Source organism: Muscardinus avellanarius (assembly GCF_963383645.1).
Source record: "Muscardinus avellanarius genome assembly, chromosome: 5".
NCBI classification, from domain to species: Eukaryota; Metazoa; Chordata; class Mammalia; order Rodentia; family Gliridae; genus Muscardinus; species Muscardinus avellanarius.
Genome location: NC_137790.1, coordinates 121,658,582 through 121,679,792, shown reverse-complemented (window position 1 = coordinate 121,679,792; position 21,211 = coordinate 121,658,582).

Here is a 21,211-nt window from a genome sequence, read left to right as displayed (position 1 = left end):
ACAATTCACACTTCAGAGGACTAACTCTCCAAAGGGACACTGGGTATTTGGGAAGACATTTGGAGATGCAGAACCTTGATCAGCATCCCTCCCTGTACAGATGGCTATCGGGCGACTCACTCTCCATATAACTGCTTCAAATGTGCTTCCTTCTTTAATAAGTTCCGTGTGTGTGTGTGTGTGTGTGTGTGTGTGTGTGTGTGCGCGCGTGCACATGTACAGTGCTGGGAATCGAACCCACTCCTTGCACATGCTAGGCAAGCGCCCTACCACTGAACTACGCCCCAGCCCCTAATAAACTTTTTTTCTGAACAGGGGTATTCTACCTCCGAGCTATACCCCTAGTCCTATTCCTCATTCTTACTCTGAAAAAGGGCCTCACTAAGTTGCTGGAGCTGTTTGTGAACCCGTGACCCTCCCATCTCAGCCTCCCAAGTACTGGGATTACAAACGTGTGTCACCACACCTGGCCTAATAAACTTTTTGAGGGCAGAGACATATATCACCATATTCCCTGGACCAAGCATGGCGCATGACACATAAAATATGCTCGAACAGAGGGGGGAACTGGGGAAGGCTTCAGTCCAGGGATGAAGGAGATCAGGGGCCATGTGGAACTCATCTAGTGCTCCTCCCTCTTCACATGTCCCCTAAGTGCACTATTCCAGGCACATGTATTTTATTTTCTAAGCGTGGTTTTGTTGGTGCATTGTAACCAGGCATCGTATCGAGGTTTAGTGTGATAGAAACATACACGTAAGCAGCGCCCACTGCGTCTCCCTCTGAATCCCACCCTCCTTCTCCCCATTCATAATATTGGAATTGGTGTTGATAGCTTCATGAATGTACATAGGATTGTTTTCTTTCCTTCACCAAGTCTCCTCCCTTCCCACCCAATCTCCCTCCCCAAATTCCCTTCTTCTATTCCACTGGCATCTCTTCTCATTGTTTGACATCTCTTTTGTTTCTCAGTTTCTTTCTTGCTTCCACATATGAAAGAAAACACATGACCCTTGACTTTCTGAAACTGGCTAATCTCACTTGGCATAATATTCTCGAGTTCCATCCGTTTTCCTGCAAATGACTTGCTTTTGTTCTTCTTTATGGCCGAGTAAAATTCCATTGTGCCGGGCACATATTTCTTTGTATTATCACTGCATTCTTCCCATGTACTTGTAGAATTAAAGTTTTAATCTCCACTACAAATCAGGAAACCCAGCCTTGTGGAGGGAAAGAAACTTGGCCATGTCATGTTTTGCAATTAACTGAGCTGGGATTTGAACCTAGATCTCTGATTCTAAAGTGCATACTTACCTTATCTCTTCTACCTGTCTTCTGGGAAAAGGCTTCAAGAGGAATTGCTCTTCAGGCTTGAGATTGCCGAGCTCATTAGAGGCAGAGCAGCATTAAACCTGACATCACCTGGCTCTGGTCCAGTTTAGGGTCACTGATTGGTTTTGAGTGAAATAACCCTCCAAGATCCCATCTGTATATCTATTAGACTAGGCCATTTCCAGCTGTGGTTCGGGAGTAATGTTACATCAGCACAAGGGCTTTCCAGCGCAGCCTGGTCTATCTCTCGTCTGCTGTTGAGCAAATGGGCCCAAGTTTCTGACCACTGGGGTTTTCTCCCCTACGGAGGTCTTTCCCATTGACTAACACGTCTTTGCTCATTCTTCAGCCTCTTCTGCTCTGAGCTGGCAGTGCTCTGGAGAAATCACTTTGCTGTTGAAGGCCTTCACGAGATCCTTGGCATACGCTGAGAATGCTTTCATTCGGGCCTTCTTGTTTGTGTTCCGTATGAATTTGGCCCCGTTTCTAGAGGGATTAGTATTTGGATCAGGTCCCCGTCCACCCTAAGGCCAGTGTTGGGCTCCCACTGCCTGCAGACGAAACCTCAGCCTGGAGAGAAGGTGCTTCTCCCTCCAGCCCTGCTGTCTCCCAGCTCTCCTGATCCCTCTGCGTTGATCCCTCACTTCATCCCTGAGCACTTTCGGAAACATCTATGCCCTCCTACCCCAAATGCACAGCATTTCTCCTTCTCCGGTAGACAAGTCCCAGCTCATTTTTTAAAAACTATCTCAAATTCATAGCTTTTGCAGTGCTTGTATCAATTCCTGCAGGGCGGTGCTAGTGACCCGTGGACTCTGCGTGGCACAAATCTCTCTGGTGAGGGAAGCTGCAGGGTATCAGGCATAGGAGCATCTATTTTGCATTCAAATCCTGGCTCTGCCTTGTTTCAGTAATATGACCTTGAGGAAATTACTTCATTTCTGAAGCCTTTAGCTTCGTTACTGAAAATATAAGGATAGTAACAGTGTCGTAGTGGTCATATTCCTGAGGTCATCGTGGGCTCATGTTGATGGTTCCTGCAAGATGCCCAGCAAGATGCCTTAGTACACGGTAGGTGCTCAAGGAATCCCAATCTCCATGTGGCCTGCTGTTGGTTTTCTTCTTATTTACTTTCATGCACCCCTTACTAGACAATGAGCTTCTGGGGGGGGGGCAGGATTTGAGTCTGGTTCCTCTTCAGGTCTTCTCCCAGTGCAAGGTAGAAAGGCCAGCCTCCTGAGAAGCTGGCCAGTACAGCTGATGAAGGCCCTATGTTCAGAAAGAACCTGTCCTCGGGTTCTTAATGTTCTATAACTGCTGACTTGAAAGTCTTGGTAATTTTGTTGCTGAATTTGTATTTGTCTTTGAGTTAGCATGAGTGAAATCCAGGGCCAGGATGGTCATGCATGAGGGCTTGGAGCTGGGACACTCTTCCCTCTTCCTGATGGGCTTCTGACTATCTGCCCTTGCCTTCTGGTGTCTTTGTTTCCCTGCTCATGTAGGGGACTCCATATTCCATCGTCACTCTGAGCCCAGTGGGGAGGGATGGAGTTCAGTGCGTGCTTCATGGAATCTCAGCAGAGGCAGGTGGGGGGTGTCTCTTCCTAAGCCTGGTAGCTCCATAGTACATTGGATGGGGACTCAGCATGGGCTTCTGCCAACTATGAGATCCAAGAGCCTGTGCATTCAGGGCAAAAGTTGCAATCCTTTACGAGGGTGGAGTGCCCATCACCCATGGACTGGGGCAGCTGGCCCATGGGAAGGGCAGACTGACTTTGCAGTTCTGGATGAAGCCCTGGGCCCTGAGTTTTCCTTTTGCACTAAGCCTGCAAATTTTATAGCCAGATTTGCCTTAAGTATTCAACAAAGAATGCAAGGAGGGATGCAGGGTGAAGGAGGGATGAAAAGTCAAGAGTCCAGAGAGGGAAGAGCAAGAATGGAAGAAGATAGCATCTATAAAGACAAAGTTCTTTTCCAAAAATTACAGCCAGGGGCTGGGGTGTGGCTCAGTGGTACAGCACATGCTTAGCATGTTTCTGGAAGCCCTGGGTTAATCCCAAGAACCAAAGAAATAAAAGAACAATTTTTTAAAAATCACAGGCCTAGCCAGGTGTGGTGGCATATGCTTGTAATCCCAGCATTTGGGAGGCTGAGACTGGAGGATCATGGTTCACGGACAGCCTCAGCTACTTAGTGAGGCCCTTTGCAACTCAGTGAGACCCTGTTTCAAAATAAAGTATAAAAAATAGGGCTGGGGATATAGCTTGGAGGAAGAATGCCCCTAGCTTTCATCCCCAGTATGTAAAAAAAAAAAAAAAAAAAAAAAAAATCACAGGCCTAAGCCCGGCACGGTGGCACACATGTGTAACCCTAGTACTTGAGAGGCAAGACATGAGGATCACAGGTTCGAAGCCAGCCTCGGCGATTTAGTGAGACCCTCTGCAAATTAGTGAGACCTTGTTTCCAAATAAAACACAAAATTGGACTGGGGGTATAACGTGGAGGTAGAATGACTCTGGGTTCAATTACTGGTACCAAATAAACAAATAAATAAATATAACAGACTCTGGGAAGTCAGAAAGTGGGGGAGCTTAAAGGGAACCTACCACTTCATAGTCCCACCTAGATGTCAGGTGCTTCTCCAAGTTCAAATCCATGGCTCATTCCCTGACCCAATTTTTTTGGTAAGGGGATTGAACCTACTACCTATACCTAGTATACCTAGTACATACAAAAGATTGGACCTTTCTACCTCTGAGCTATACCCCCAGCCCTTTTTTATTTTTATTTTGCGATAGGGTCTTGATAAGTTCCTAAGGCTGGCTGAGAACCTGTGTTCCTCCTGGTTCAGCCTCCCAAGTTCTGGGGATACAAGCCTGTGCCACCACGCCCAGCCTCCCTTTTGCCCCTTTTGAATTCAGCTTTATTCAGTTTCCCCTCTCCAATCCCATCTGTCTCAAGGGCCCCTAAAGTATCTTCTGTTTTTCTTTTGCCAGGATGAAACAAGGATCTTCATTTGCAGGATGGCGAAATGGCGATAAAATCTCATTAGACAGAATCCCTTATCTTGAATATAATAACTGTGCTCTGAAACATTAAGTGCTTTCTCTTTCGCAGTCACTGTTCATAATGAAAAAGGCACGGGTGATAAATCCCAGGCAGCTTTCAACACAGTCTCTGCCGAGAACTTCTCACAGTGCAGAGAGAGGGGCTCTGGCTGGGAGCTTACTCCGCGCCCAGCAGCCTCTTAGTGGTCAACTGTCTCCCAGACCCCAGTAAACATCCCAACCCCTTATCATCAGCCAGGTCACTTTAGCTGCTATCATCCCTTCCCACATCTTACATGACTTGGAAAAAAGGGACTAGGACTGGGATAAACTTGGTTCTTTCATATCAACAAATATTTATTGAGACCCAGTGGATTCAAACTTCTCTTTGTTTGCTAATTCAGTTCTGAAAAAAGACACACACACACACACACACACACACACACACACACACACCAGGCGTCAATTTGATATCATCTTCAGCCTATGCAGACTAGGAATATGATTTATAGCCAAACACTAATTAAAATGAAATCACTGAAAAATATTTGGAAACCCAGTGGAATTCTTAATAGCAGGGTGTGATCCACAGCAGACAATTAGAAGCATACATCAAGTCATCTAACTTGCGTATGAGGGATGGCAGGGGAAAAAAGAAAAAAAAAATAAGAGAAAACTAGATCTGGATGGAGGCTGTTTTGCAAGATTCACCATGAAGGTTCATATCCGACAGTCCTCGCAAGAATGCTGAGTAAGCCTGCAAGTCCTTCCGGGATGTTTCCCTCCTGGCTGGTATTTTTCAACCTTCTTTCCCAGGTCTCTGCCAGTCTGCCGTCAACGGCCGGCCGCAATTGTGACCTCCATCGTTTTTTTCTTTCTTTCCCCTCCCCTCCTGTCCTTTCTTTCTCCACCTTTCCTCTTTTAAAACCAGGGACAGTATGTGAAATGCGAAATGCGCCATGCACCTCCGGGCTGGGCAGTGTTCATGTGCTGCATGTTTTTACATTAATTTATCAAAACGCAACAGTCAAACAGCAATGCTAACACCATAGAAAGGAGATATTCTGTCGTTAAAAAAAAAAAAGAAAAAGAAGTACCTGGTGAAATATACAAAACAAACCCAGCCAGCTTTCAAACTGCTTTGAAAATAAAGTGGGATTTGTTTGCAAGGATTTAAATTGGTAAATTATTTGAATTTCTCCACCCCTGGGTGAATGATTTAGATGGCCTTGACCCCCAGGCTGACTGCGGGGATTAATGTGGGATAATGATTGCTGAGGCTATCATTGCAGCCGGCATCATTAATTATCCTTATTGATTGTAGCTTTCAAAGATAAAGCATTATGCTGACTGGAAAATACCCTCTTCCTGCAAGGTCAAGGCTAAAATAGGGAAGCTGAATAATTGCATTAACAAACAAAGAAATAAAAATAACCTCTCAGAACATCGTGTAATTAAGATCCAATTACGACGTTTGTTCTTGTTTACCAAATGACAAAGTTCTTCTTGTCAAGCCATCTTCCCGAAAATGGCTTCAGTACATGGTAATTGCATTCCAGCAGGTTACCGGGAGGGAGTATTAAAAGGGGGATCAGTTTCCCTGGATGGCTGCCACGGCTCGCTGTCTGACTCACCTACGAAAGTGGGAGGGTCCCAGGGGACTTGTCTAAAAATACTAATGATATGTTAAACGCAGGGGGTTAGATGGAGGAAGTAATAATTGGGCCTCAAATCCTATTATATTTCTTTGGGATAATGTAATGGAGCTTAGAGCTATCCCAAGGATGTTGTCGCCCACGTCTTCCTTTACCCCCCTTTCTGCCCACATCATTTTCATTGCTGTGAGAGTCTTGGCTCCAAAGCCCTATTTGGTTGTAAATTTCTCTGCTGAAAGGGATAAGTATTACAGCTTTCCCGCTATTGATCAGATTTTGGACTTTTTATTTTCCTTTTTAAGCAAGCGTCGAACCCAAAGCTGTGCATGATTTTGTGTGGAAATATTTCCAACAAATCTCCCAGGCTTTTCCTCCACCAGAGGTCTTCTGCTGCATGTCCAGAAGCAGCACATATTAAGGTCTGATTAGAAAAATAGTGGGCCGGGGTGGGTGGAGGGTGGGGATTTGGTGTAGAAGTTGCCGCTCAGGATCTAGGAGGGGCATTTGGTCTTTTGAGGACTTGGTTCCTTCATTGGAGACAGGAAGGACCATTAGTACTCTCCTGTCTTGGGACAAATTGAAAACTAAAGACCTAGCAATAACAACAATGACTTGCTACATAAATTATTTATGGTATAGCAGGACTCCTTGAATTTAAGAAGATATTGTGAAAATAAAGGGTGGTGCTTTTATACTTTTCCATTTTATTAAAGAAAGGAGAGAGCGAGAGAGAGCGAGAGAGCGAGAATGAGAGCGAGAAAGCGGGAGAGAGAGAGAGAGAGGGAGAGAGAGAGAGAGAGAGAGAGAGAGAGAGAGAGAGAGAGAGAGGAGAGAGAGAACCGGCATTCAATACCTTTTAATAATGGATTATAGGCACAATGCTGAGCATTTTAGTTTAAGCACATTATTTAATCCTCACATTCTCTCTGTGATACTATTATTTTCTCGGTATATAAACAGTTGGAGGCAACTGAAGTTCACCTAACACACAATATGGAAATGGTTAGATGAAGACATGAACTCGGGTCTCTACTACCTACAAAGCCTGTTCTTCTTTTGATCCACTATAGAAGTTCAGGAAAAGACTATAAATCCCGGCTACCACATCAGCCTAGCCCTTCTTCAGCTTCATGCACCCTACATGTCTTACTGTAGAAGCGAAAGACAAGTACAGGTTTGGTATAAAATCTTACATGACACTTAAGTTCATGGAATAAAATGTTGAAGCCCCTTCCTCCAAACTCGAGACTTCTGGGTTTGCAGTTGTGGAGAGCCACGTGGGCATCTTCTTGCACTCTTATTTTTGCACGCATACATTGTGTACATATTATTTTTATTTTACATATAATGGGATTATAATTTTGTTGTGTGCTCTGTCTCTTTTAAGAATATAATAAAGAGAGGTTTCCAAGCAGTGTATACAGAGCCATCTCTTTTTGTACTGTTTGTAGATGTCCAGTGTGGGAATGCATCACGATGTATCTAGCCTGCCTCTGACTTTGGGGTGCCTGGGTCATTTCCGATTGTACAATTGCAGTCACTGTGACACTAAACACCTGTGAACATCTATCTCTGAGGATGTATGTGAACATTTCTGTAGGTTGCATTTCCAGGAGTCAAGCTCTCTGGCAAAGGGTAGGCACGCCATAGACTGACAGATAATGAGAAATTGCCCCTCAAAAGCACCACGTTCACTCTACATTGCCATGGAATGTGTGCACTCCAGGACGCACCCGTCCCCCTCTGTATTCACAGACAGGGTATTCTGTCTTCTAACTTTTCTGTTACTCAGGACATTTTTTTTGGTGAGAAATGATATCTTATGTTTATAATTTGCATTTGTATAGGAAGGAAGTATGTTTATGTGTTCGTCAGCCATATTTTACCTTCTTGGAACTATTAGAAAACTTTGCTCATCTTTCTGTTGGCCTGTCTAACAGACATGTGCCCTTTACCTGGTATTAAAATTTCTGTCATCCTGGCCCAACCAGTTCACTAAAGCTGGAGGAGCGAGGCAAGTCCGCGGATGCAGTGGCCACTTCCCCCGGCCGCCGTGGTGCCCGCTATGTCCTCACCAGTCTGCATCACATCTGTGGTTGACACTGACCTATTTCTGGCTCTCTGAATTCCCTCCCTTTTTGTTCAAGTTCCAAGTTTTCCATTGATATGGTGGTGTGTGACCCGATGGCCTTCCAAATCTTCTTTTTGCTCAAGTTAGCCAGAGATGTTTCCTACTGGTTGGAATAAACATTTCAAAAGTTACTGTAATTAATAAGAGAGGAGATGGTGGTCAAAGGACTCTGCAGGAGAAGAAGACCTGGAATTTTTTGTGCAGTGGGGATAAAGATAAAAGCAAGGAAACTCCCCTTGATATCCCAAATTGAATTTGGCAGAAGGAGATGGTGAAATAACTCTTATAATGTACAGTTATTCAAAGCATTGCTTGTGATGGCCTGGAACAAAGCGTCTATTGAGGACGGGCTGAGGAAGGCTACTCTGCTACTGCCAGAGGCAGTGTCTGGGGTCAGGAGTGACCCAAGGCTGTGAACAGGGCAAGGGCCCCAGGCCTGGGCAGTTTAACCAAAGGAATAATGCACTCAAGTCCCTGAAGTCTGGGCTCAGGTTCTGGATTGAAGCTGGATGAAATACTAGGATTAGGCCAATAGACTCCTTTATTTCTTGAAATCCAGAAATGGTATGGCTCAGTATCAAATCAAGGACTGGTCCTACAGGCTTCCCAGGTTCCACTGTCAGCTGAATTCATAGCTTTTATACTGAAGTTAAATGATCAACATAGAGAAAGCGAAAGAACTGGGGTGGGGCTATACAGTTGTACAAGATTTCAGAAGACTGGACTATGCTAAACCCTAATCTTGCACTGCATCTCCTTATTTCCAGACTGAGCCTCTCCTCCTCCATGGTCAGATGAGGCTGCTCTAACGTGCTTTGCCTGAGTGAGGGACATCGTAAAGGATGCGGTAAGCATCATGTTCTTTATCCATTGTTTCTGGGCATGTAATCAGGACTAGGTATCAGAGTGTGGTGTGGCACCAAATTACAAAATTAAACATGTAAGTAGGGATTACAGATGTGCACCAGCTGCCATGTCTGGCTTTGCCTCTTAATGATATGGTTTTGTGAATGCTGCTTATCTTTTGTTTATGTTGTCTTTGTACATAAATTCCAAATTTTTAGTTTCTTGGACCTAATGATTTTTTATGGCACTTGTCGTGTGTTTGATTCTTGAGTAGGAGTTATGAAGTGGCATCTTCTTCTCTGTACTTCCTCTTGTACTTACCATACTGTTTACAATAAACTAACATTTATTTATCTGTAGGTCTGTTTTAAAATGATTTATTCTATTCTACTTAACTATTTGTCTATTTCTGCATTAGAAAATTATTTTAATCACCATAAATGTCAAATAGACCTTGATATTTGATAGAGTCAGTGTTGTTACCTTATTCTTGTTCAAATATTCTTGGCATTTTTCTCTTTTATGGAAGTTTAGGATTAGCTTGTCAAGTTTTATAAAATTTTACCATTGGGATTTTGATTGGGATGGCATTAAATGTATAGATTAATTTTAGAAAACAGTTTATACCTTTAAAATATTGAGCCATTCTATTTGGGAGCCAGTTATGCTTCTCCAATGAATTAAATCGTCTCTTAGGAGCTTTAATGAAGTTTTTAACTTTTCTTCCTATATTCTTATTCATTCCTTGGACACTTATGATAGGGTATTTTGTGGCATGGAGTTGCTTACTATTGGGAATGGTATCCTATATTTCATTATATTTTCCAAAGTATATTTAACTGCTATGTAGGAATTATTTCTAATTGTTGATCTATCTGGCCATTTTAATTGTCTTTCTTACTAACAACTTATAGTTAGTTGATTCCCTTAGACAGATATTCTTTTATACCTGTTATAATACCGACCAGTTTCATATTTCTGGTGATGCGTAATACATTAATATTTTATTAAAATTGTTTTGGAAGAAAAAAGATCTAGAACAAGATTTCCGATTTGTTAGAGGAGTGTTACTTTTTTAGTAGGTGCTGTATACAGAGTTCTAAAATTCTTGCCTGGGTGTGGAGTGCCTTCACCCCTCATGAGTCATCTGTACTCTCATTTGAGGACCATAGATAAGAGAGACCAGAAGGAGAGGTGCCATATTTACCCATCTTGCAATTACTGTTTGCTCTGGAAAAAGATTCTTGTCTGCTTTATTTATTACTCTTATTCCTCTCCTGAGTGAGCACGGGTGTCTGTGGTCCCCTGTATTATATAAAGTCCCTCATCCTACTTATACAGCAAATACATATGATGCTCACACTATGTTTTAGGAACTTGGAGTATAGAATTAAATAGCACTCAGTCCCCTTATCCAGAGAGTTTATTGTTTTTTAGGAAGTTTCACAAATAAATACATGATTGTGGGCCAGGTTTTTTTTTTTTTTTTTTTTTTTTGGTGATACTGGGGTTCCTGGAAACCTTTCTGCTTCCGGGCTACACTCCCAGACACATTTTTATATTTTTTTATTTGGAAACAGGGTCTCTTAAGCCAGCGTGGCTGGCTTCGAACCTGCGCGATCCTCCTGTCTCCATCTCCCAAGCGCGGGGATTACAAGTGTGCGCCACCACGCCTGGCGTGGGCCAGGTTTTTGTGTATGACCCTTGATTAAACAATATGATTGCACTGAGAATGTGCATCAGGACTGGAATGTTAGATACAGTGCTACTGAGGGTTTGGGCTAGATCCAGAATATGTTTGCTAGGTCACTTTAGAGAAATGAATACTGGTTGGATTACAGAATTTTAAATCTGAAAGCGACCAAGTGGCTCATTGTATAGATGAGGGAAGAGATGTCATTTTCCTTGGCCAAGTGAGTATCCATGCAGATTTTATTTTATTATTGTTTTGTGTGATACTGAGGATTAAACCCAGAGGCATTTTACCTCCAAGCTACACCCTCAGCCCTATTTTAGTCTTTATTTTTGAAACCGGATCTCACTAAATCGTGGAGGGCCTCATTAAGTTGTGGAGCTGGCTTGGATACTGTAATCCTCATGTCTCATCCTCCCAAGTACTGGGATTACAGGTGTTTACTACCAACCCCAGCTTCATGCAGATTTTAAAATGTGAAATTATACCTCTCCAGACCCTCCTTCCAGGATGTCTTTGATTATACCACATATGGTTTATCCTTCTTCGATTGGTACCCAAACTAGTGCTGTGTTTTTATTCAGCTTGCTGATTTTTTGGCCTCAGTCTCAAGACATTACAACATGTTATTAGATTTTCAGGATTTCTTAAACCAAGATTAATTTGAAATGAATCCGTGAGAGCTATGTTATTTTTATGTAGATAATATGTTTTTAGGCAGGAGGCTATTATGAAATAAAACTAACAGTAAAATGTTTAATCTTTGGTGAGCACAAATCGAGCCATATCTGGTGTATATTTCAAAGAGATATGGTTGAGGGACATGGTGATGTAAGGGTTAAAGCCTTTGGCATTGGGTAACTAGTGTTGGGCTTTCAACCTCAAGAATCCATTTAGTGCTTCTTGGACTTTGAGAAAATCCTTTATCTTCTCTGAGCCCTCAGTCCTTCTTTACTGGTAAAATGGGATAAATACTCACGTTACATGTTTATTTGAAGGAACAAATTAGATACTATGTGTAGAAGGCTAGTGTAGAACCTGGAATAAATAAACTCCCAATTATTGATGGTTATTAGATTATTAGACATGACCATTGTCAGTGACTTGTGTAATCCAATTTTATCATGTAGATTTCTTCTATCTTTAGATGTTTTTTGTGTACCTGTAGTTCTCAGTTAAAGGGAGATCACCTGTTAGTGTTAGCATATCAAATTAGGGCATGACTGAGTGGTTTTCCTTCTCATCAGTATATCACCTCGTGGTATTGAAATATGATTCAAGGTTTATAATGCTGAGCCATATATATAAAGCAATCACTAAAGCATCTAGACATGTTTAAAATCCTGAAGTGATTCAATTTTTTAAAAAAGTTTAATGTTTTGTTTTTGTTATCAGTAGTCTAATCCATCAAATGGTTTACGGAAACATGTGAGCCATAGATGGTCCCCGACTTTAAGGAGTCAAAGTGTAGTTGCAGATACGAGTCATAATCATGTAGAAAGGACAATAAATTCAGAACTCTATAAAAAAGCATTGCAAGGTGAAATATTATAGTAGAGAAAATAGACCTACAAGTATCAGGAGGGGAGGAGGTTTTGAATGGGAGAGGCTCCTTCTGGATCTTACTGGATAGGGAGATGTAGGGGTAGGATAAAGGGAAGGAGGAAATGTGGCAGGAGACAAGTGCTCAAGGACCAGTTCATTGGTCAGTTGATATAGAAGAGAAGAATCACAAAAATTTAGGTTGAAACCAGATGATACAGAGCATTGAACTGCATTGAGCTTGCAAGATTAAGAAGTTTAAACATTGTTCTCTTGGCCAGTGAAGATTTCAGTTGGGGCCTTAAATCAGAAGGTGGCATTTCAGAAAGATTAATCTGTTGGCCAAACATGACCTGTAGTCAGAGGGAAAACCAGAGACAAACAGGTCATTAATTCAGCACATTTGTGAGAGGTTGAAGGGCCAAGAGTAGGAAATTGGAAGGACAGGGGAATGCAAGGTGTGCCATCATGCCAAAGTGCCTCAAGATGGCCACTGGATGAACATGTGAAAAGGTGGCTCCAAGCTCTGCAGCAGTTGATAGAAACGGAGAATTCTCCAGCCATGAGTGAGTTTTGTATAAATTTTTGTCTAATTGGGTTTGAAGTGGTGGAAAGATATCCCAGTGGGCTTGTCCCATAATTATTCAAAGGCAGCTCTAAAAACATGGGTGTGCACATCATTTGCAGAAAGCTAAGGGTGCAGTTGTGGCAAGGAGAGGGTGACTAGTGAGATTTGGTTTTAGAGATTGGAAGTAGGAGGAAGGAACGGTCAAAAGGATAGCCAATGTCGGGCGTGGTGGTGCACACTTGTAATCCCTGTGCTTGGGAGGCAGAGACAGGAAGATCGCGCAGGTTTGAAGCTAGCCGCACTGGCTTAAGAGACCCTGTCCCCCCCCCCCCCAAAAAAAAAAAGTATATATATGTATGTATGTCTGGGAGTGTAGCCCGGAGGTAGAAGGGCTTCCAGGAACCCCAGTACCAAAAAAAAAAAAAAAAAAAAAAAGAGGATCGCTAAAGGAGACAAAGCCAGGGTATTTTCCTTTTTTCTTTTCTTTTCCCCAAAAGGTGGGGAATGCTTGTGAAATTTGAAGTTTCTAGGTGATGGGGAGGAATTTGAGCCATTTAAAATCCAAGGGTTGTGAGAGGATCTTCAGGGGAAATATGAGCTTAGGAGTCAGATGACCTGGGGCCCATGATACGATGACTATTTTTCTTACAATGTCCTGGGCAACTTTGCATAGAATTTATAAGACACCTTGCTAAGTCTGGATGAAAAAGAAAGAATTTTATGCATATTTTGGACTTTCTCTTGGATAAGATTGTCCAAGTTGAAGGGACAACTATAAGTGGATAGCTATGAAGTGATGATGTTGCCCTTTTGCAAACTCATGTAAAACTCCATGTCTGGATTCTATGTGGCACAGTCCTTGTAGGTGAGATAGTTAGCTGGCAAAGCAAAGGAAAACGCAAGCATTTCTCAACAGAAAATTAGGAAAGTGAATCTGTCAACGGCTGAAGTACCGCTAGAGTGCTGGGGTTCGGATCTGCAGGGTGCGATGTCACCATTAATTTATCATTGTCAAAGTATGACTTCCTGCTCTTGACCCCACACTGAAAAGGCGTAAAGGAGTTTGTGGAGGAAACCTTCCTGGAAGTCAAATGGCTCATCCAGAACAGCATTTTTAATGATTTAAGTAAAAATGAATCAGAAACATGTGGATTTAATTTCCCTTAAAATTCACATGGGTTTGAAACTTAAAGGAAAATAGTACTTGGCACAATGTGTTTAGGGTTTGGTTAAACTCAAAACACTTGAAAAACCCTTTGGAACAGTGGATGCCTTCAAAATACATCTGGGTTGGCCCATCCTCCTGGGCACGGCTACAACACACTCATCCTTCATGGCATTGTTCAAACCTCCTATCAACATGTTTTAGTTTTCAAAAGGCTTAATTAGGATAAAATCAACAGATTTTATTGATTGCCTACTACGCGCAATCAATAAAGTAGAGAGCCACGGTTTCCTGGTTTCACACTGGGAAAGTCCTGATCAGAGCATGGTCAAGGAGAACTGCACCCAGATGCAGCCGGAGTGGACCTCTAGCACCATCTCCCGCTGTTGCAATTTCATCCCAACAGCCACGCAAGAACAGTCTGTGGCTAGGGGACTCCATTCTATTTCAAGAGCCTGAAAAAGAGCAGTTATGCTGTGTGGGCCTGAGTTGGTAATCAAGCATTGCTTTGGGTTTCAAATGATTACTTTAAAAGGTCATTTGAGCGTGTGCTGAAAAGACAGTACTTGCTTAAAATGTTATAGTCAGACATTAATTAAAATATGTAAAGAAGACCATGAAAATGAGAAAAACTAGTGGTGGCAACGTAGCATCTTTGCAGTTGCAAGCCCTGCTGTTAGCAGCTCGGCAGCAAGTGTATTTTGTAATGAAACCCACAGAGGTTGTGTCTGAAATGTGCTCGTATTATTTATAGCCAATTATATTAGTCCCAGCGCTGAGTGACACCTAGGGAGATAATTGAATTTCTTAGATTTCTCCCTTTTACACTCTCTGCCATGATCAGAAAAACACAATTTTGAATGCTCTTCTCTCTTAGGGTAAGACCACGCAGCCCGTGTAATTGGATAATACTCTGGGGAACGCTGGCTTCTCCACAGCATTTTATAGAAGCTTTGTGGAAAGTTAGCCTCTATTTCTTAGGTAACTTTTTCAAGAGACAGAAAAAGCACACGAACTGAAATAATCTCTTGTCATTTTTTACCCAAGGAAGTTTATGAACCTTAGTCATACAGATGGCACTATTTAAGCCAGTTGCCTCATGAACTGTAGGCTACATGGTAGAAATAATCTTTAGAAAAGGACAGAATTGGGTTGTGTGAATAGAGAGTAAGATGCAACTCTCATTCCTCCCCCACCTTGAAAGAAAATTCTATATGGCTGTGGTTGGCAATCAAACTTTGGGAGAGGCTGTCATATGCAGTGCCCCCAGGTAATTGTGATTAACTTAGAAAAGAAGCCCACGGGTTATATAAAGATGACATGTTGACATGTAGGAGATCCCGGGAAGTATCTGTCTACATTCATATAAATGTTTGTATAGTTCTTCTCATTTCTTTTCATATTTTTGCCCCTTGATGGCCATCTGACATTCTTGGCAAACTTAGGAGGAAATCGACTGTAGACATACTGTTCACCACTTTAATTCAGCAAATTTGAGATCCTGAGATTTGAGAATATTGGAGGAAGCAGAGCAGTATGTCTTTCATTAGAGGGGGCAGAGAGGCTAATGGGGCTTCTGCGTTACCCGGGCTGGGTTTCTTAGCCACAGCCCCATTGTTCTCATCTGCTCTGCGAGGAGACATTAAAGATACCCCAACAAACTCGTATACGCAATCGGTGTTGGGAAGGAGAGGTCTTCCCTGCCATTGCTGAAATCCTCCTGGGCTTGCCTTGCTTGCGATGCTGCTGCTGCTGCTGTTGTGGAATCGCTGAGAGAGGCACCAGCCTCCTTCCTCGGGGAGGACCGAAGAAAATGGCCAACCTAAACACGATGGGGGATGTGCCGGCCTCACAGCCACGGGAAACATTTCATTGCTTCAATTAATTATATCACGGGGCTAGGTTTCCATGCCATTGATTACTGCTCATGAAAGGCTTTTTAAGATGGAAATAGAGGATTTTTTTTTTGGGGGGGGAGTATGAATTAAAGCCTGTTTCCCCCTCCTCTCTTATTTCCACGTAAATTAATTCTGCAATTTAATAAACTAACAGGTGTTTCCACTTCAGTCTGAGCAGATGTCAGGCTGAATGGATGGAGTCCCCTATCAGGTTCCCCGCGTCCCTGGGCTCACTCTTTATCTCTTCCTCTTTTCCTTTTCTTTCCCCCCGTTCCTGCCAGATTTATGAGCAGCCACGCTATGAGCTGTTTTGTTTCAGCTATATGAATATTAATGACTGACACGTGCTGATTTTAGGCGTATTAGTGACACTCATAATCCTGAACATGCCGACGTTTTTCACTAGATAATGAGGTACCAGACTGCCACACCAGGAAATTTCCTTCTCCCGGTGCCCATAAGTTGCTAATTTCTATTACTTTACACAACGAGACTCTAAATAGGAATCTTTTTCTAGAAGAAGTTGAAATGTAGACTTGGATTTGCTATTCAGAAAATCCCTACATTGCTCAGAAGTCTGATGTATTACTTGGACTCTGTTCTTGGTTATTTCCGAGAAATAACCCCCAGGTTAGAAGGAAGAGTTTTCTGGGCCTTCTTCCTTTTCAGATTTGACCTGGAAACATTCCATGTTTGTCTTTACTTTCAAAGACTTTGTAAACAGGGGGATATAAGAAGTTAGTCAAGAGGCTGGGAGAAAGTTGCAGGGGGAAATCTCTTCTGACAATATTCAAAATAGTACCTTTAAATGAAAGCTATTTTTCATTTTTACATTAAAATCACATACACATGCATATATATTTAGGCCTCTGACGCAACTTCAGATTGTACTTAAATAAAGACTTATAGATCGGATTTCTGACCACTTACTAAAAATACCTGGAAGCTGATGGCATGGTCCAGGTTGTTCCAGAGCTTGGATGCCAGTCATTTTCTCCCCTGGGGACCAGCCAGACATAGCCGAGACATTGTTGATGAGAGAAAGAGTCCCCCTCAGCCATTGATCCTCAGGATTCAGATGAGACAGATGGCGACCATCCATTCTTGTCTTCTCCCATCTCTCCTCCCCCGAAGGTTCAACCTTCTACATGCGAGGGAGATAAAGGAGCAGACATACAGAAGACCTGTGGGAAAGGTTCTCTCACAGCTTTGATTTTCCTTGGGACAGCACCAAAGTATAAATTGGATTTCTATTGCTGATGATGAGTGGGTTCTCCAGAAAGTTGCTGACATAATCTCCACTCAAAAAATGGAGTCTCTTCTGCTATAAAATGGAGTTATCAGGGGCTATGAGCCTGAACTGAGTTCTGAGCACGCAAGGCCAGTGTGCTCCTGGGCAAGGTGGTGCTGAGAACTCTGTGGCCAGCAGGGTGTAGAGGCCACAGTCTCCTGTACCACTGGTTTCAGGCTCAGCCTCCCCCACCTCCCCCACCTGCTGTCTCTGGTCCCAGTCCTCTTTTCACCTGCTCCATGACAGGCCTGGTGTTGACCTAATGAAGCAATCCTCTTCTTGGTTCCTCACTTGACCTCCCGTGTGCCTTGCAATTTCTTCCTCAATCTGGACCTTAAATCCTGGACCAGCTGAGAGCCTACATTCAGCTCTGATAAATTCTTCTTAATAAAGTCAGTATCAGAGACCTGAGGCCTGCCCCTGCAGAGGCTAGGGTCCCCTGAATTTCCCCATCTCAGATGAGCTAGCAATAGGATGTTGCTAAGGATGTTGTCTACCAGGTATCAAGTGCTTGTTTTGTTCTAGACTTGAATAGAAATTTTATCTGTTATCGCTAACATAATATGGTATCCCGAAAACCTAGTACGTCTGTCTAGTATAAAAGCACAAACGCATTTGGATGCCTAGATTAGAGTTCAGCTCACACTTATTAACTGTGAGACTCTGAGGAAATTATTAAAACTCTCAGTACTTCACTTTTCTTATATGTAAAGTGAGGATAATAATAGTACCCATCATATAGGTGTTTTGATGATTAAATGATTTAACATAACAAATATCTTCATGATAGTACTTGGCAAGAAAGTGTTGCTTAATAAATGTTAATCTTTATTACTATTTTAGGTCACTTTCATTTGGAAGTTTAGGCACATTAAAATAACATTATTTGGCTAGGTGTGGTGGCGCACGCTTGTAATCCCCATGCTTGGGAGGTGGAGACAGGAGGATCGCGCAGGTTTGAAGCCAGCCGCGCTGGTTTTAAGAGACCCTGTTTCCAAATAAAAATATAAAATAGGTCTGGCGCTGTAGCCTGGAGGTAGAAGGGTTCCATCCCCAGTACCACAAAAAAAAAATTTTGTTAAAGTTACTTTGTTTAAATTTACCTTCAATTATTTATCTAATTAAACAGTACATTCTACTTTTTTAAGTACTTGGGGTACAATTATTATTTTATGTTTATTATAGAAAGTGGATCGATGAAGCTGTCTGGAAGGCTTTGCTATTTTGCATTCTTTCTACTTTTCATAATCTTCTCTCACCAAGCAAGAATAATTTTTGTTTTAGCAAGGAACAAATTAGGAAATAGGAGCATGACCCAGAAAGGACTGGAATATTATTTAAAAATATTGAGCCAGGCATGGCAGCACACGCTTGTAATCCCCGCGCTTAGGAGGCTGAGACAGGAGGATCACGCAGATTCAAAGCCAGCCTCAGCTGGCTTAAGAGACCTGGTTTCCAAATAAAATATAAAATAGGTCTGGGAGTGTAGCCTGGAGGTAGAAAGCCCCTGGGTTCCATCCCCACTACCACCAAAACAAATTATAAAAATATTATCAATTCAAGACACTGGATGGATATCTGTGATTGGGCAAGACTTAAGATCCACTGAGTGGTGTCAAGGATCTTATTTCTCTTCTCCTTACATATTTGTTTCAAAGTATCGGCTCTGATCTAAAATTATGGAATTATATAATTCATATAGTTATAATGATATAAAATGGAATTATATAATTCCACAGAAATGACTCATTTGACAAGTATTATTGAGTATCTACTCTGTCCTAGCACCGTCTAGCCATGAATAGGTATGGCAAGGCTGTTCCTCGTGGTTTCTTACATTCTACCTGCAGAAATGGTGAAACAAAAAATGTAAAAGATGGCGACGTGGTGGCCAGTGACAGGGGAGTGGTTGGCCAGTTTTTTAGTTGGAGCAGTCTAAGAGATGAGGAAAAGGAGCCAGCCATGAGAAGACTCGGGGCCATTGGTCATCAGGGAGTGCATCACATTCAAAGAAATATCTGAAGTGTGAATGAGCCTAAGCTGGGGGAGTGTATGAAAGTCAGTGTGGCCAAAGGTTAGGCAAAGGGGACAGTGTGAAGATTTGGACTTCTAGGAGAATTGGAAGCCACTGGGGGAGTTTAAGCAGAGGAGTCCTATCCACGTACTTTCCACCAAGTTCACTGTGTGGCATGAAGAATGCGTGGCAGGGAAGCAATTTGGCCAGGGAGGAATCTGAGGAGGGTGTGCCACAGGGGCCGTGGTGCAGGGGCTGGGCCAAGGCCCTATGCGGTGTGGTTTCAGGGTGTGTTTTGGCGATGGCCTGAAATTTAGGAAGAGAAGAAAAGAGGTCCAAGAATGCTTGGAAAACTAGCTCAGTGGATGGCCATGCAATTTCTTTAGATGGGAGAGATTAAGGAGAAATGAGATTGGCAGTAAAACCAAATGCTTTGTTTAAATCCAGTTATATTTGGACTGTTGTGAGCCAAACATATCAGTAACTGAAAACAATACTTTGGATCTATCTTCAGTAGAAGGGGAGATTTGAAGTGCAGAGTATATGAATAATCAAACAACTTAGGTATTACAAATTCCATTTTAAGACATAATATGGACTTGTTAAATAAAGCACGTGATTAAAAAGATCCCTTTGATTTTTTTTTGTGTGGTTATAAAGGAATTTTAAAGTTCAATTGTAATTTTACTGCAAATAGTTTCTTGAAGGTAAGATATCTTCTTTTAAGAATCTTGTCACATACATGACCCTTTTACATACAAGTTTTTGTCTTATTTTGAGTTGATGTAGTGTCCTCATTATTAAATAGAAAATCATTAATGATCAGAGTTAGACTGTAGCTACTAAGTGACAGGTAAAAGGTTCATGATAGACTATCTTGACTATGGTTTGTAGCATGGATGTTACCATTGAATGCCTTTTAAAGAGTTGTTTCTATTTTTTTTTTTTTTTTTTTTTTTTTAGTGTTGGGATGAAACATTCAAGGAACATTCAAGGCATCAAGACTGAGCTATTCCCCAGTCTGGCCAGATAGCCTTTTAAGCAATAAGCTTTGGAAGATTTGAGCCCCAACCCCACATATTTACATTTATCTATGGGCTTATTTGGCATTCAGCACTTCATTTATTGTTTAGCTGCCTTTAATTTTCTTTCATAAGTTTTAGAAACACACACTTGAACACTGTTTTATTTTGCATTAACTTTAGACCCCAACAACTTTTTCTGATATATTAAGATATACAGAAACAGTGGATTCTTATCATTTAGAATGTAATGAAAGAGTGGACTTTTCTTATACTACTATTTAGCTAAGTTTTAAATTACAAGCTTAATTTACTTATTTTTTTTTAAATTCCCATCTACTAGACTGCTTTACATGCAATGATATGAGCTGTTTATATAAACAGCATGGAGGTTAATTCAGACCATTTCATGGAAATGGTTTATGTATTGTAATCATGAGTCAGTACACAATTCTCTCTAAATTTAAAACAATGTAAATTAGCCAGGCCAATTTAATTCTTGCCAAGAAACACTATTCCTTAAAGCCATGTTTTTAAGCTTATTAGGTTAAATGCAGCTATATTCTGTAACTAATAAGTGAGAGGATTTATTGAATTTTGAAACCCACTGATTGTAAGTTATGTTTTAAAAGTGATTTAAACAAGTTAAATATGTTTATAATAATTTCATTTCCTTTGTGACATCTAACTAATGAGAAAGAAATAAGGCTAGTTGAGAACCGGAGTCAGTTTAATCTCTGTCATGGCCAAAGCCAAGTTTAAATCCTGTCCAAATGCCACTTCTCAATCACAGCTTTAAGAGGTCAGCAGTGATTACAGTGGCATTTCTCTACTCTTCTGATACACAGTTCGTGTCAAAGCTATCTGGAGCTTACCATTCAGCTCCACCTTTGAGGTGAGAAAGCAGCCGCTGAGCAGATTTCAAGGGAGGAGACACGTAGCTTCTTGTAAATTGGGAGCGTCCACAGCTAATGTGACCACCACGCAGGCCAAGTTCACGGGGACAC